General features: G+C 43.9%; 1 long non-coding RNA gene across 1 annotated transcript in view; it reads left to right on the top strand.

The window, feature by feature from the left end:
- The first annotated feature begins 4,458 nt into the window (after nt 1-4,458).
- Nucleotides 4,459-15,322, top strand: part of LOC136619714 (uncharacterized) — a 28,400-nt gene continuing 17,536 nt past the window's right edge. Inside the window, exon 1 of the long non-coding RNA XR_010791006.1 lies at nt 4,459-4,760. This is a non-coding gene — a long non-coding RNA (uncharacterized lncRNA). The remainder of the gene's footprint in view (nt 4,761-15,322) is intronic.

The following is a 15,322-nucleotide window of genomic DNA, read 5'->3' as shown; positions in this document are numbered from 1 at the left end:
GTGCCTCCTTAATTGTAATAGTGCCCTCAAAATAGTAATAGTACCTCTAAGTGCCTCCTAAATAGTAATAGTGCCCCTGAATAATAATAATGCTCTTGAGTGTCTTCTTAGAAGTAAAAGTGCCCCTTAATAGTTATTATGTCTCTATATGTCACCTTAGTAGTACTAGTACCTCCAAGTGCCCTCTTAATATTAATTATGTCCCCTGTGTGGTAATAGTGGCCTCCACTTAGTAATTGTGTCCCCATGTGACTAATCTGTAGTAGTGGCTGCTTTCGTCTGAGTGGCTGCAGCACAATTCCTCATGCAACTCTGAGGAAAGTGGTTGCAGCAGAATTGAGTACGACGAGCGGCCCCAAACATCTGCTAGGAGCCTGGCCAATGGGGCATCTGTCTTCCTACCCAGCCCGCCAATGCTCAGAACTGAATCACAGGAAAATTCCATATGATGGGATGTTTTACACATAACTATTTACCCCTGTTCTGACTACCCAGCGATTGTAGCACACAACATATACTGATGTTGCCATTGTAATTACCTTGCCTGGCATTACAGAATAGAAGTACTTTATCTGCAAGTTAAGAGCAACTCTTCTAACTACCAGTTCATTTAACAAAGGGTAGTTGTGATAGACTTCATTTAATAAGAAGAGGGAGTCATGAAATTAAAGAGTTAATGTTTTTTAGGCACCGTCATCAATCAGTTAGTTGTAGCTGAGCTGTGACAAGCCCTGGAGTGAGGAAATAAAGGTGGGGGTTTCCAGCTCATTTCGTGGTGCACAGTGAGGAATTATAAGTCTGGGGAGACAGAAGTCAAGGGGAAAAATAAGGGTGAGTCAGTGAAGAGGTCAGTCGGGGTGGATAGAGATGGACAGCGAAAAGCAGGGGGAAGAAATGGCCACAGCTAGGCTTCCTTCTCCTCTATCCTGCTGTTGTGTGCAGTAGCTAATAAATGACCCAGACAAGAAACTGTTTTCCCAAACCTGAAGTCCGTTCAAGCCAGCTCTGCGTTCTACCTGACAGCAAGACAGACACAAAGCTTCAGACAAGCAGTAGAGAATCTTCATAGGAATCTTGTGAGTACTAAAGAAAACTTGACCACAGTGTTTCATGGTGCGCAATTTAGTCAGAAGAAAAGGGTATTTTCTCGTCAGTTCTCTCTCTATAACTCTCCCTTAGCTCAACGTTTGTTTATCCGTGTATAAAGTGCTAAGCTGTGTATATACAAGTTGTATATGCAATTTCTGGTGCCTAATATGCAGACAGCCATGTGCCTGTTGTTTACTTACATATGTGAGTTAGTCGTATTTTGCTGCCAAGCGCTTTTAATCCAGGCACTGGCGTCACGGTCACCTAATTCCATTAGTCGTCCAGATCCTGTTGTATACCTTCAATTGTGTGCAGGGTTACAAAGAGTGTGCTGCACTCACGGCCACCATGACACGGCTCCTCAGCCACTTGTTAGAAACAGAGAGTGAAGGCCTCTAACTGCTTGTCGCATGTTGCACCATCACATGTAACTGGAGCACAGGTGCGAATCACCAGGGTATTTGTATTGTCAGATGTCCACTTACAGATGGCATAAGCCAGTCCTCTATATAACCTGTGCTGTGGCTACCACAGACACACAGTATATAGGACAGTATGGCTATATATTCATGGAGGAGGCTGATGTACACCACCACAGATACACAATATACAGGACATGGGGGCTATATAAACTGTATACATGGAGGAAATCTCTATATTCCTCCAAGATACACAATATACAGGACATGAGGACAGTATACACTGTATACAAGGAGGAGATCTCTATATACCACCCCACATACACAATATACAGGACATAAGGGCTGTATACACTGGATACAAGAAGGAGATCTCTATATACCTCCAAGATACACAATATACAGGATATGAGGACAGTATACACTGTATACAAGGAGGAGATCTCTATATACCACCCCAGATACACAATATACAGGACATAAGGGCTGTATACACTGTATACATGGAGGAAATCTCTATATACCTCACCAGATACACACTATACAGGACATGGTGGCTGTATACATGGATGAGATCTCTAAATACCTACACAGATACACAATATACAGGACATAAGGGTTGTATACACTGTATACATGGAGGAGATCTCTATATACCTCCCCAGATACACAATATCTTGGAAATAGCTGTATATACTGTATATATGGAGGAAATCTCTATATACCTCCCCAGTTACATAATATATCGGACATGAGGGCAGTATACACTGTATACATGGAGGAAATCTCTATATACCTCCAAGATACACAATATACAGGACATGAGGACAGTATACACTGTATACAAGGAGGAGATCTCTATATACCACCCCACATACACAATATACAGGACATAAGGGCTGTATATACTGGATACAAGAAGGAGATCTCTATATACCTCCAAGATACACAATATACAGGATATGAGGACAGTATACACTGTATACAAGGAGGAGATCTCTATATACCACCCCAGATACACAATATACAGGACATAAGGGCTGTATACACTGTATACATGGAGGAAATCTCTATATACCTCACCAGATACACACTATACAGGACATGGTGGCAGTATACATGGATAAGATCTCTAAATACCTACACAGATACACAATATACAGGACATAAGGGTTGTATACACTGTATACATGGAGGAGATCTCTATATACCTCCCCAGATACACAATATCTTGGAAATAGCTGTATACACTGTATATATGGAGGAAATCTCTATATACCTCCCCAGTTACATAATATATCGGACATGAGGGCAGTATACACTGTATACATGGAGGAAATCTCTATATACCTCCCCAGATACACAATATACAGGACCCCAGGGCAGTAGACACTGTATACACGGATGGAATCTCTAAATACCTCCCCAGATACATAATATACAGGACATGGAAACCGTATGCACTGTATACGTGGAGGAGATCTCTATATACATCCCTAGATATACAATATACAGGACATGAGGGTAATCTACACTGAAACAAGAGCCCTGAATGAAGTAAAGTGGAGTTTTTGTTCCTCTCCCCAGATCTGTGTCGCACTAGATAATTTTAAAAGTGTTGAGAGGTAGGGAATGAGAGTCAGAGTGAAGAGCGCACGATCGCTGCTAAGCAGGCACAATCGCCATAAGACCGGCACTATGGCCGTAGGGTCGGCACAATGGCCGTAGAACCTAACAATATTCTCGGACACAGAATATACAAGACATGGGGACTGCATCCATGGGGGAGATCTCTATATACCACCCCAGATACACAATGTACAGGAGATGGGGGCTGTATTGACTGTATACATGGAGGAGATCTCTATATACCTTCCAGATACACAATATACAGGAAATGGCGACTGTATACACGGAAATCTCTATATACCATCCCGGATACACAATATACAGGAGATGGTTGCTGTATACATGGAGGAGGTCTCTATATACCTCCCAGATACACAATATACAGGAGATGGCGGCTTGTATATGCTGTATACATGGAGGAGATCTCTATATACCTTCCAGATACACAATATACAGGACATGGCGACTGTATACACAGAAATCTCTATATACCATCCCGGATACACAATATACTGGAGATGGGGGCTGTATACGCTGTATACACGGAGGAGATCTCTATATACCTCCCCAGATATGCAATATACAGGAGATGAGGGCTGTATACACTGTATACATGGAGGAGATCTCTATATACCTCCCAGTTACACAATATATAGGACATGGGCTATATACACTGTATACATGGAGTGATCTCTATATACCTCCCCAGATACACAATCTACAGGACATGGTGGCTGTATATACTTTATACACAGAGGAGATCTCTATATACCTCCCAGATACGCAATATACAGGACATGGGCTGTATACATAGAGGAGAAATCTATATATCTCCCCGTATACACAATATACAGGACATGGGGCTGTATATACTGTATACATGGAGATCTCTATATACTTCCCACATACACGATATACAGGACATGGGCTATATACATGGAGGAGATCTCTATATACCTCCCCGTATACACAATATACAGGACATGAAGCTGTATATACTGTATAGAAGGAAGAGATCTCTATATACCTCCCCGTATACACAATATACAGGACATGGGCCTGTATATACTGTATACATGGAGATCTCTATATACTTCCCACATACACGATATACAGGACATGGACTCTATATACCTCCCCGGATACATAATTTACAGTACATGAAGCTGTATATACTGTACACATGGAGATCTCTATATACCTCCCCGGATACATAATATACAGGATATGAAGCTGTATATACTGTACACATGAAGAAGATCTCTATATACCTCCCCGGATACACAATATACAGGACATGGGCTATATACATGAAGGAGATCTCTATATACCTCCCTGGATACATAATTTACAGTACATGAAGCTGTATATACTGTACACATGGAGGAGATCTCTATATACCTCCCCGGATACACAATATACAGGACATGGGGCAGTATACACTGTACACATGGAGGAGAGCTTGGCCCAGGGATGGGTGTGAGCTTGTGCTGAGTGGACAGGCCGGTTGAGGTCCTGACCTGGTTGTCATTGTCCGGCTGAAGCTTCTAGTGACAGAACTGAGAGATGAGGCTCAGAGACAGCCGGGAGCAGCAACAGGAACCCAATGTGTGGATCCAACTGGTGAGTGGCACTACAAGGCCCAGGGGGGCACATACTAATCAGGCCTGATAAGACAATGCTACATGTTATATTACAGGGTGTGATAATATCCCATGTTATATTAAAATAGGTTATTTATCAGGGTGTATTGGTCAACGATGATAATCCATGGTATATATCAGAGTATAAATGTCAGTGATAGTAATTCATGTTATATATCAGTATATCAGAGTGTAATAATCAGTGTTATATACAGAGAAAGTAATAATCAGTTCTAATAAACCATTATATATTGTGGTGTAACAATCAGTGATAATAATCCCTGTATGCCTGGGCTTAATAAACAGTGCTAATAATCCACATTATCTATCAGTATTTCAGGGTGTAATACTCAGTTGTTATAATTCATTGTAATATATCAGGGATATTAGTGATATTAATCCATTTAATAATCCGTGATAATAATCCATATTATATACTGGGGTGTAATAAATAGTGATAATCTATGTTATATACAGAGTGTATTAATCATTGATAATAATTCATTATACAGTACTGTGCAAATGTCTTAGGCAGGTGCGGAAAAAATGCTGCAATGTAAGAATGCTTTCAAAAATAGAAGCGTTATTAGTTTATTTTTGTCAATTTACAAAATGTGAAGTGAATGAACAAAGGAGAAATCTAAATCAGATGAATATTTGGTGCGACCTTTACCTGCAAAACAGCATCAGTTCTTCTAGGTACAGTTGCGCAAAATCAAGGGATTTTATAGGATTATAGTCAAGTGTATGATTAACCAGTTATACCATAAGGGGGATAATGGTCATCATGTTCAGGCTGAAATATAGTCATTAACTAAAACAGCTGTGTCAGAGGCTTAAGGCCTCATGTCCACTAGAAAAATATAATCCGCGCAGAATCGGCGGATTCCGCGCGGATTTGCTTTAAATGGTATTTTTTTTGCATGCAGATATCCGCACACATTGCTATCAATGTGATAGCAATGTTGCCGATCCGCGCGGAATCCACGGCAGAATGGAGCATGCCGCATTTTTTCTCCCGCAATTCTTTTAAAATGCCATCTGCGGGTGCATAAATCAATTTAATGGACCGCGGATGGCCAATGATTCCCTATGGGCAAAATCCGCTGCGATTCCGCAATTCCATTTAGCTAGTGGACACGAGGCCTAAAACTGGGAGAGGAGCTGCCAAACTATGCTAAAAAGGTGAGGGTGTGGAAGACAGTTAGCACAGCAACAAGACACAAGGTAGTTATATACTTCATCAGCAAGGTCTCTTCCAGACAAAGACTTTAAAGCAGACTGGGGTTTCAAGTTGTGTTGTTCAAGCTCTTTTGAAGAAGCACAAAGAAATGGGCAATATTTAAGACCGTAGACGCATGCTTGCTTACTTGCCCTTCAAAATCAGAAGATGTCCAGCAATGCCATCAGCTCAGAACTGACAGAAGCCAGTGGGACCCAGGTACACCCTTCTACTGTTTGGAGAAGTCTGGCCATGGGAGAATTATGAGCAAAAAGGCATAGCTTTGATGTAGAAACAAAGCCAAGTGACTCTAGTATGTACGAAAACATAGGAACTGGGGTGCAGAAAAATGGCAGCAGGTGCTATGGACCTAGAAGTCAAAATGTGAAATATTTGGTTGTAACATAAGGCAGTTTGTTGTTCAAAGGGCTGGAGAGCGATACAATAATGAGTGTCTGCAGGCAGCAGTGAAGCATGGAGGAGAGCGGTACAATAATGAGTGTCTGCAGGCAGCAATGAAGCATGGTGGAGAGTAGTACAATGAGTGTCTGCGGCCAGCAGTGAAGCATAATGGAGAGCAGTACAATAACCAGTGTCTTCAGGCAGCAGTGAAGCATGGTCGAAAGCGGTACAATAATGAGTGTCTGCAGGCAGCAGTGAAGCATGGGGAAGAGCAGTACAATAATGAGTGTCTGCAGGCAGCAGTGAAGCATGGTGGAGAGCATGGTGGAGAGTGGTACAATAATGAGTGTCTGCAGGCAGCAGTGAAGCATGGGGAAGGGCAGTACAATAATGAGTGTCTGCAGGCAGCAGTGAAGCATGGTGGAGAGCATAGTGGAGAGTGGTACAATAATGAGTGTCTGCAGGCAGCAGTGAAGCATGGTGGAGAGCGGAACAATAATGAGTGTCTGCAGACAGCAGTGAAGCATGGTGGAGGCTCCTTGCTACTTTGGGGCTACATTTTAGCAAATGGAGTTGGGGATTTGATTTGGATTAATGGTGTCTTCAATGCTGAAAGATACAGGCAGAAACTTATCCATCATAGAGTATTATCAGGGAGGCGTCTGATTGGCTCCAAATTATTCTTTAGCAGGACATTAACCCCAAACATCCAGCCAATGTCATTAAGAACTATCTTAGTGTATAGAAGAACAAGGAGTCTGGGAAGTGATGATCTGGCCTCACAGAGCTCTGATCTCATCATCATCCAGTCTGTCTGGGATTACATGAAGAGACGGAAGGATTTGAGCGAGCCACATCCACAGAAGATCTGTGCTTAGTTCTCTAAGATAGTTGAAACAACCTCCGTGTCGAGTTACTTCAAAAATTGAGTATAAGTGTACCTGGAAGAACTGCTGCTGTTGTGAAGGCAGAGGGCGGGCACAGCAAATATTAGTGGGATTTATATTTCTCTTTTGTTCACTTTGTATCTTGTTAATTGAAAAAAATTAACTATTAACACGTCTATTTTTGAAAGCATTCTTATATTGCAACATTTTTTACACGCCCGCCTAAAACTTTTGTGAAACACTGTGTATTGGGGTGCAATAATCTGTGATAATCCATGATATATTTTGGGGTGTAATAATTTCTTAGTGACGGCTCCATACTGTTTTTACGTCCTAGCTAAGTGGGCTTTAATCCTCAGGAACATAAAAACATGCATCCCCTGAAGATTAAAGACCCGTGGGCTGTGGACATGACAGCTCCATGCTGTTGGTTCCCGGAGGTAGCCGAGAACATGGAGCAGTCATGGGGAGCCGTGGGGAACCAGCGAACCTTACCCCGGCTAATGCGCATTTGCCCGTCGCTAAAGTGGTAGATGCATGCGCACAAACTGCAGATTGGCCAGGTACTTTAATATTTCCCTGCTCTTGGCTACCAAACATAGTTGAGAGCCTGGAGATTTCACGGGGGGCCATGGTACGCGGTCCCTGGTCACATGATCACTGCTATCCAATGGATAATGGCGATCATGTAAAAGTAGAAAGAAGTTAAAATTTCACCTCCCGTCACGGATCCGATCCATGAAGGGAGGTAAAATTACTTACCTAAGGCCTCCGGTGATGCCCCCCGACGGGATCTTTATCCGCTGACATTTTCCCAACTTCGGTGCAAAAATGGTGGATACAAGCACAGAGAGGAGGGTCTGTGAAATTTAAAAATCTCCTTGCTCCTGGCTACTAAAGGTAGCCGAGAGCCTGGAGCAGTGACCGAGGGCCGCGGTGAGCCCCGGTCACGTGATCGCTGCTATCCAATGGATAATGGCAATCACGTAAAAGTTAAAAACAGTTGAACTTCAATGCTCTTTCTGGTTTGGGCCCCGTTGTGCAGATGGACATAATATTATGGCCACAATTTCTTAATATGGGACAAACCGGGGGATCCATTTTGGGGTGTAAGTCCTCATTCATATGTGTGCTGTACAAAAAACACCTGTTTTTAAAAGGACATAATTGCCAAAAAATTGAAAATCGTAATTTTTTCCTTCTGTTTTGCTTAGATAAATTCAAAAACTGTGGGGTCAAAACACGCAGTACACCCCTAGATGGATTCATTAAGGGGTCTAGTTTCAAGATTGGGGTCATTTGTGGGGGTTCTTCATCGTTTTGGCCGCTCAAGGGCTCTACAAGTGGGCAATGGGGCCTTAAACACCTTCATGCAAAATGTCTGTTCTGAAAGCCACCAGTTGCTCCTTTCGGTTTGGGCCCCATTGTGCATACAGACATAAGATTAGGGCCTCAATAGGTATGTTTCTGAACACAGGACAAACAAGGGTATCGATTTTGGGGTGTTAATCCTCATTTTTACATGCACTATAGAAAAAAAATATGTCTTTAAAATGACATATTTGCAAAAATATGACATTTTATTTTTTTTCTCCTCTAAATTGCATTAATTCCTTAAAGGAAACTGTGGGGTCAAAATACTCCTGACCCCCCTCAGTGAATACACTAAGGGGTGTATTTTTTAAAATGGGGTCATTTGTGGGGGTATCTATCATTCTGACACCTATGAGCCTTTACAAACTTGGCTTGGTGCAGGAAAACAAAGTGTTCCTCAAAATGTTGATAATTAATGTTAAATTTGTCAGTCTCCTAAATGGTTAAAAAAAACACAAAGCTTTTCAAATGTGCGTCCAGAATAAAGTAAACAGATGGAAATATAAATCTTAGCAAAAACTTTTACAGCATGTTTGCACATATTTGAGATATTACAGTTGAAAATGTGGAAAACAAAATTACATTTTTTCCAAAATGTTCCCAATTTTGGCGCTTTTAATAAATATACACAAATTCTATTGGTAAATAAATGAAGATCAACATGTGGCGAAAAAAAATGTCAGAATCACTTGGATATGCAAAACCTTTACAGAGTTATTCTATGTTAAAGTGAGATTTCCAAAATTTGGCTCCGTCACTAAGGCGCAAACAGGCTTCGTCACTAAGGGGTTAATTAGTCATGATTCACATTATATACAGAGATTGTAATAATCAACCATTATATATTGGGTTGCAATAATCAGTAATAATATTCTGTTATATATCAGAATGTTATAATAAGTGACAATCCATAGTGTGTATAGAAAGTTTAATAATCAGTTATACATCAGGGTGTAATAATGTGATAACAATCCATGTTATACATCAGGGTGTAATAATCAGTGATAATTCATGTGATTGGTTTGTTGGCTTATTATACAATTAGCAGAGTGACTGATGAGGAAACATCACCAACACGCATTATTACACCTTAAGGGCTTCTTTACGTGAACGTATGCGTTTTTCCCTGTGTTGGATGTTGCTAAACTGACTCCCCCTCCCTGTTTTTCCAGCTGCCATAGGAGTATATAGGAGCCGCTGGCGTATTACGTCCACAAGATAGAACCAGAACTATCTTTTCCAGCCCTGCATAAAAACGCCCACCAAAATCGGCTATTTTTCCCCGCCGGGCAATTGTTCGTGGCGCAAAAATGCATTAGAATCCAATACCTCAGATGGTCGCGATTTTCAGCCCGCGTGCAAACGCTCGTGTGAATGATGCCTAAAGATCCATTCCAGGGAGACGTTTTATCGTTTCCCGGAGGTGCAGTTGCCATACGGCGCATATTAGGGCCGCTAATCTATGTAGCCACTGCTTTATCAATGAGAGACCTATTCTAGTCCGATGCCCCAAGTGACACCTTCTGCGACGAGCCAAAGCCTACAACATCTGCTGTGTGGACCTCGAGTTACTGTCTCTCTTCAATGTGAGTCTTTCGTGAGTCTCCTGACTCAAACTCCAAGCCTTATAGCAGCACTATGATGCTCGTAGTTGGGGTCAGGAGACCGCGGTCAGACGGGGGGCACATCCGTATTACGGACGCAAACACTGAGCCGAAATACGGTGGTGTGTTCCCGGCCTTATAGGAATGAATAGAGATAGTGATTTCTGGTCTGCTGCAGCGAAGGCCACACGGGGTAACGGGAGCCGACCGGATTGGTGTTTAAACAATGTTGTAGTAGATAAGCATATTAACTGATCTAATATGAACTGTATGTTTCCCTGGAGGGGCTCTTTAAAGCACCTTTCACATGGGCGGAATATCTCCACCAGGAATTTCGCATCAAAATCCGCAGGGATAACTTCTGATTTTGATGCAGAATTGCGGGCTGATTTAAGCCATTCTCATTCCACATCAAAATCTGCATGAAACTATGCGGATTTTAGGGCTCCTTCAAATGGGCATAATTGCGTAATATTCGTGCACAACACACATAGAATAGAACCCATTGATTTCAATGGATTCATTCACATTTCCTTTTTTGGTGCACGCAAGAAACAGGAACTGCTCTATTTTTGCGTGCACTTGCGCACCAAAGGTCCCCATAGGAGCCTATGGAGTGTGCGCAAATGTGGGAGTTTTAGTGGGTCCAAAAGAAGCAAGTACAGTAATAACTGCAATGGGCAGATCTCTCCCATCATCTATTTATACCCAGGACTGTGACTGTAACAAGGGGGTGCCCTCTACGTCTAGAGGAAAGAAGGTTTCTACACCGACATAGGAAGGGTTCTTTACTGTAAGAGCAGTGAGGCTATGGAACTCTGCCTGAGGATGTGGTGATAGCGAACTCACTACAAGAGTACAAGAACAGCCTGGACGCCTTTCTTGAGCGTTTCAATATTACATGTTATAGTCAATAATTACTTCAGAAGGGTCGGCGATCCGGGGATTATTCAGATTGCCAGATTGGAGTCGGAAAGGAATTTCTTTTCCCTGAGATGAGAATAATTGGCTTGTTTGTTTTTTTTCCCTTCCTCTTGATCTACATTGGGGGTTAATAGCTGAACTGGATGGACATATGTCTATTTTTCATTTTGCCAGACTATCTTACTATGTTAATGACCCCAAGGGCGATAAAGCTCTGGATTGTCAGGCTGGGTTCACATGGTGCGGATTTGCCGCGGAAATTCCGTCTGGAATTTCGCCGCGGCAAATGCGCCTGCGGACGCTAATCTTGGTATTAGTCAGCCATGTGGACAAGATTTCTCAGAAATCTCGTCCACACGGGACGGCAAATCCGCCGCGGCAAAGCCAGCGGAAGCCGACGCTGTGGCGCGGATTCGCCGACCGCAGCATGTTCATTTTTTTTCTTCTTCCGCTGCAGCCGCGCTCTCCTCTATGGGAGCGCCGGCCGCAGCAGAAGAGCGAGTGGCCAGGCCACTTCAAAACGTGCGGCTAAGTGCCGCGGGATTTGAAGCAGCCCTCCTCCCGGCGCAAATCTCACGTTTTTTTGCTGCGGCCAAACCGCAAGATTTCCACCGGGAATCTGCCCCGTGTGAACCGAGCCTCAGTGTCCCTTGGATGTGCAGCTTCCCTCTATAATAAGGTCTGTATTGAGGTCTCTAGTGGGGAGACAACTTGTATGGTCTCTACCTGTAGTCAGGGGCATAACTATAGAGGGTGAAGGGGATGCGGTTGCACCCGGGCCCAGGAGCCTCAGGGGGCCCATAAGGCCTCTCTTCTCCATATAAGGAGCCCAGAACTATGAATAAAGCATTACAGTTGGGGGCCCTGTTACAGGTTTTGCATTGGGGCCCAGAAGCTTCAAGTTATATATCTGTGCAGCATGGTTTAGGTATGGGTACGGGTACAGAAACAGATAAAGTGGGGCCCAGCTCACGTTTTGCATCAGGGTCCCTGAGTCTTTAGTTACGCCCCTGCCTGTATTAATAAATCAGGGCATGGCATAGAGTGTCTCCGGCACCCTGACTGTCAGGCGGGATGTAGATGCGCAGCACAGCAGGTATAAAGGTACCTTTTTGTGGGATGAATGTCAGGAGCAGAAGCGCCCAAAAGCCGCCCCACAAACTACCGCTGCTGTGCTTTCACACAGGGGCGATGGTTGTTCTGTAATTTGAAGCGCAGCAGGGGTGGCTAGAAATCTCTTCTAGCCACCCGACTCCATTCACTACAGTGTCCTGTCCCCGTCCGCATCTATATAGGTATACTCACCCAAATTTGCTGTTCCCAGTGACTATTTGCCCGATAATTGCTCTATGTAAAGTAATCTTTTCAGTACTTTCTCACAGGGCAGAATTGCTGTGGGCATTCTGCAACGGGAGACCCACAGCAATTCCGCAGTAAATCCGCGGTGGCCGAAATAGTGCAGATTTGGCCACATTTTTAATTGTGGAATAGCTGCAGAATTCAACAGTTGTATTTCAAAGGTTGAATTCTGCAGCATCATTTTGGCATTCTGCAGATTTAGAATCCGCAGCGGTTTTTAAAAAACATTATGGATACATCGCAGCACATTTTTGTTCCATATGAAAAGGATTTCTAAATCCCCCTCCACGTGGCTCGTACTATAAATGCTCGGAATTCCCACAGTGACTCCTCTAGCGGACATGCCGCACCATTTACTGCCTTGTGAAGGCGGTCTTAGGGCTCCTTCACGGGGGTGTATTTACGCCCACAAAATTTGCGCGCACAATATGCAGGAAATAGCAATCTGTTATAGCTTTCTGACGCTTTTATATATGGCATGAGCGTATGGTATAAATATCGTTATAGCTCCATACTACAGGTCATTTCAATAGCTTCAGGTGCGTGGTTTGGTGCTTATTTTTTCAGCTTTTGCGCAATACGCACTAGTTTTATAGTAGGAAAATGCTATACAATGTAAGTACTAAATTACTTTTGTTCTATGGGTAACAAATATGTCAAAGCAATCCCTCCCCTAGTAGAAGTTTGTTAGAACAGAACAAAACCTTCTCCGTGTGATTGTAAGGCTGATATAAGTGGTTATAATATCAGAGCAAAAGCGAAATTTAGGCTGGGTTCACACAGGGCGGATTTGCCGCAGAAATTCCGCGCGGAACTTCGCCGCGGCAAATCCGCCTGCGGCCGCTAATCTCACGATTAGCCAGCCATGTGGACAGCCAATCCGCTGCGGTAAGTCAGGCTGGAACCGCGGCTGCGGTCGCCGCAGCCGCAGCTCCAGAATATGCAGCATGTCTATTTTTTTTTTCTTTCCGCTGCGGCCGCGCTCTTCTCTATGGGAGCGCCAGCCGCAGCGGAAGAGCGAGTTCTCCCGGCGGAAATCTTGCGGTTTTTGCTGCGGCCAAACCACGGGATTTACGGCGGGAATCCGCCTAGTGTGACCCCAGCCTTATTGTGGAGAACTGACCCCTTGTAGGGAGGCTCTAGTACCCTGTTGGGCCACCTCTAGCTTGGATACAAGATGTGATACGGGAGGGCATGGAGGCTCTAGCAACCTGTTGTACCGCCTCTAGCTTGGATACAAGATGTGATATGGGAGGGCACGGAGGCTCTAGTACCTTGTTGTACCAACCCTAGCTTGGATACAAGATGTGATATGGGAGGGCACGGAGGCTCTAGTACCTTGTTGTACCAACCCTAGCTTGGATACAAGATGTGATATGGGTGGGCATTGAGGCTCTAGTACCTTGTTGTACCACCTCTAGCTTGGATACAAGATGTGATACTGGCAGGCATGGAGGCTCTAGTACCCTGTTGGGCTGCCTCTAGCTTGCATTCAAGATGTGATAGAATCGGGTAAGGAAGCTCTAGTACCCTGTTGTACAACAGTTGTGATAAGGTAATCATGGATACTCTGGTGGCCTGTTGTATTGCCTCTAGCTTGGGTACAAGATGTAATACGGGTGGGCATGGAGGCTCTAGTACCTTGTTGTACCACCTCTAGCTTGGATACAAGATGTGATATGGGTGGCATTGACGCTCTAGTACCCTGTTGTACTGCCTCTAGCTTGGATACAAGATAGGATACAGGCAGGCATGGAGGCTCTAGTTGACTGTTGTACAACTTCTAGCTTGGATACAAGATGTGATACAGGTAATCATGGATGCTCTAGTGGCCTGTTGTACCACATCTAGCTTGGATACAAGATGTAATACGGGTGGGCATGGAGGCTCTAGTACCTTTTTGTACCACCTCTAGCTTGTGTACAAGGTGTAATACAGGCGGGCATGGAGGCTCTAGTACCCTGTTGTACCGCCTCTAGCTTGGATACAAGATGTGATACAGGCATGCATGAAGCCTCTAGTACCCTGTTGTACCGCCTCTAGCTTGGATACAAGATGTGATACGGGAGGGCATGAAGGCTCTAGTACCCTGTTGTACCGCCTTTAGCTTAGATACAAGATGTGATACGGGTGGGCATGGAGGCTCTAGTACCCTGTTGTACCACCTCTAGCTTGGATACAAGATGTGATACAGGCGCGCATGAAGCCTCTAATACCCTGTTGTACCGCCTCTAGCTTGGATACAAGATATGATACGGGAGGGCATGAAGGCTCTAGTACCCTGTTGTACCGCCTTTAGCTTAGATACAAGATGTGATACGAGTGGGCATGGAGGCTCTAGAACCCTGTTGAGCCACCTCTAGCTTGGATACAAGATGTGATACAGGCAGGCATGGAGGCTTTAGTACCCTATTGTACCGCCTCTAGCTTGGATACAAGATGTGATACAGGCGAGCATGGAGGCTCTAGTACTCTGTTTTACCGCCTCTAGCTTGCATATAATATGTGATGAGGATGGGCATGGAGGCTCTAGTACCCTGTTGTACCGCCTCTAGCTTGAATACAAGATGTGATATAATCGGGTATGGAAGCTCCAGTACCCTGTTGTCCCACCTCTAGCTTGGATACAAGATGTGATACAGGCAGGCATGGAGGCTCTAGTACCTTGTTGTACCACCTCTAGCTTGGATACAAGATCTGATATGGGCAATCATGGATGCTCTAGTACCCTGCTGGGCCGCCTCTAGCTTGGATACAAGATGTGATAAGG

This window comes from Eleutherodactylus coqui, chromosome 3 (genome assembly GCF_035609145.1).
Source record: "Eleutherodactylus coqui strain aEleCoq1 chromosome 3, aEleCoq1.hap1, whole genome shotgun sequence".
Classification (NCBI taxonomy): domain Eukaryota; kingdom Metazoa; phylum Chordata; class Amphibia; order Anura; family Eleutherodactylidae; genus Eleutherodactylus; species Eleutherodactylus coqui.
Note: the sequence above shows the minus strand (reverse complement) of the source record. Positions and strands in the feature narration are given on the sequence as shown.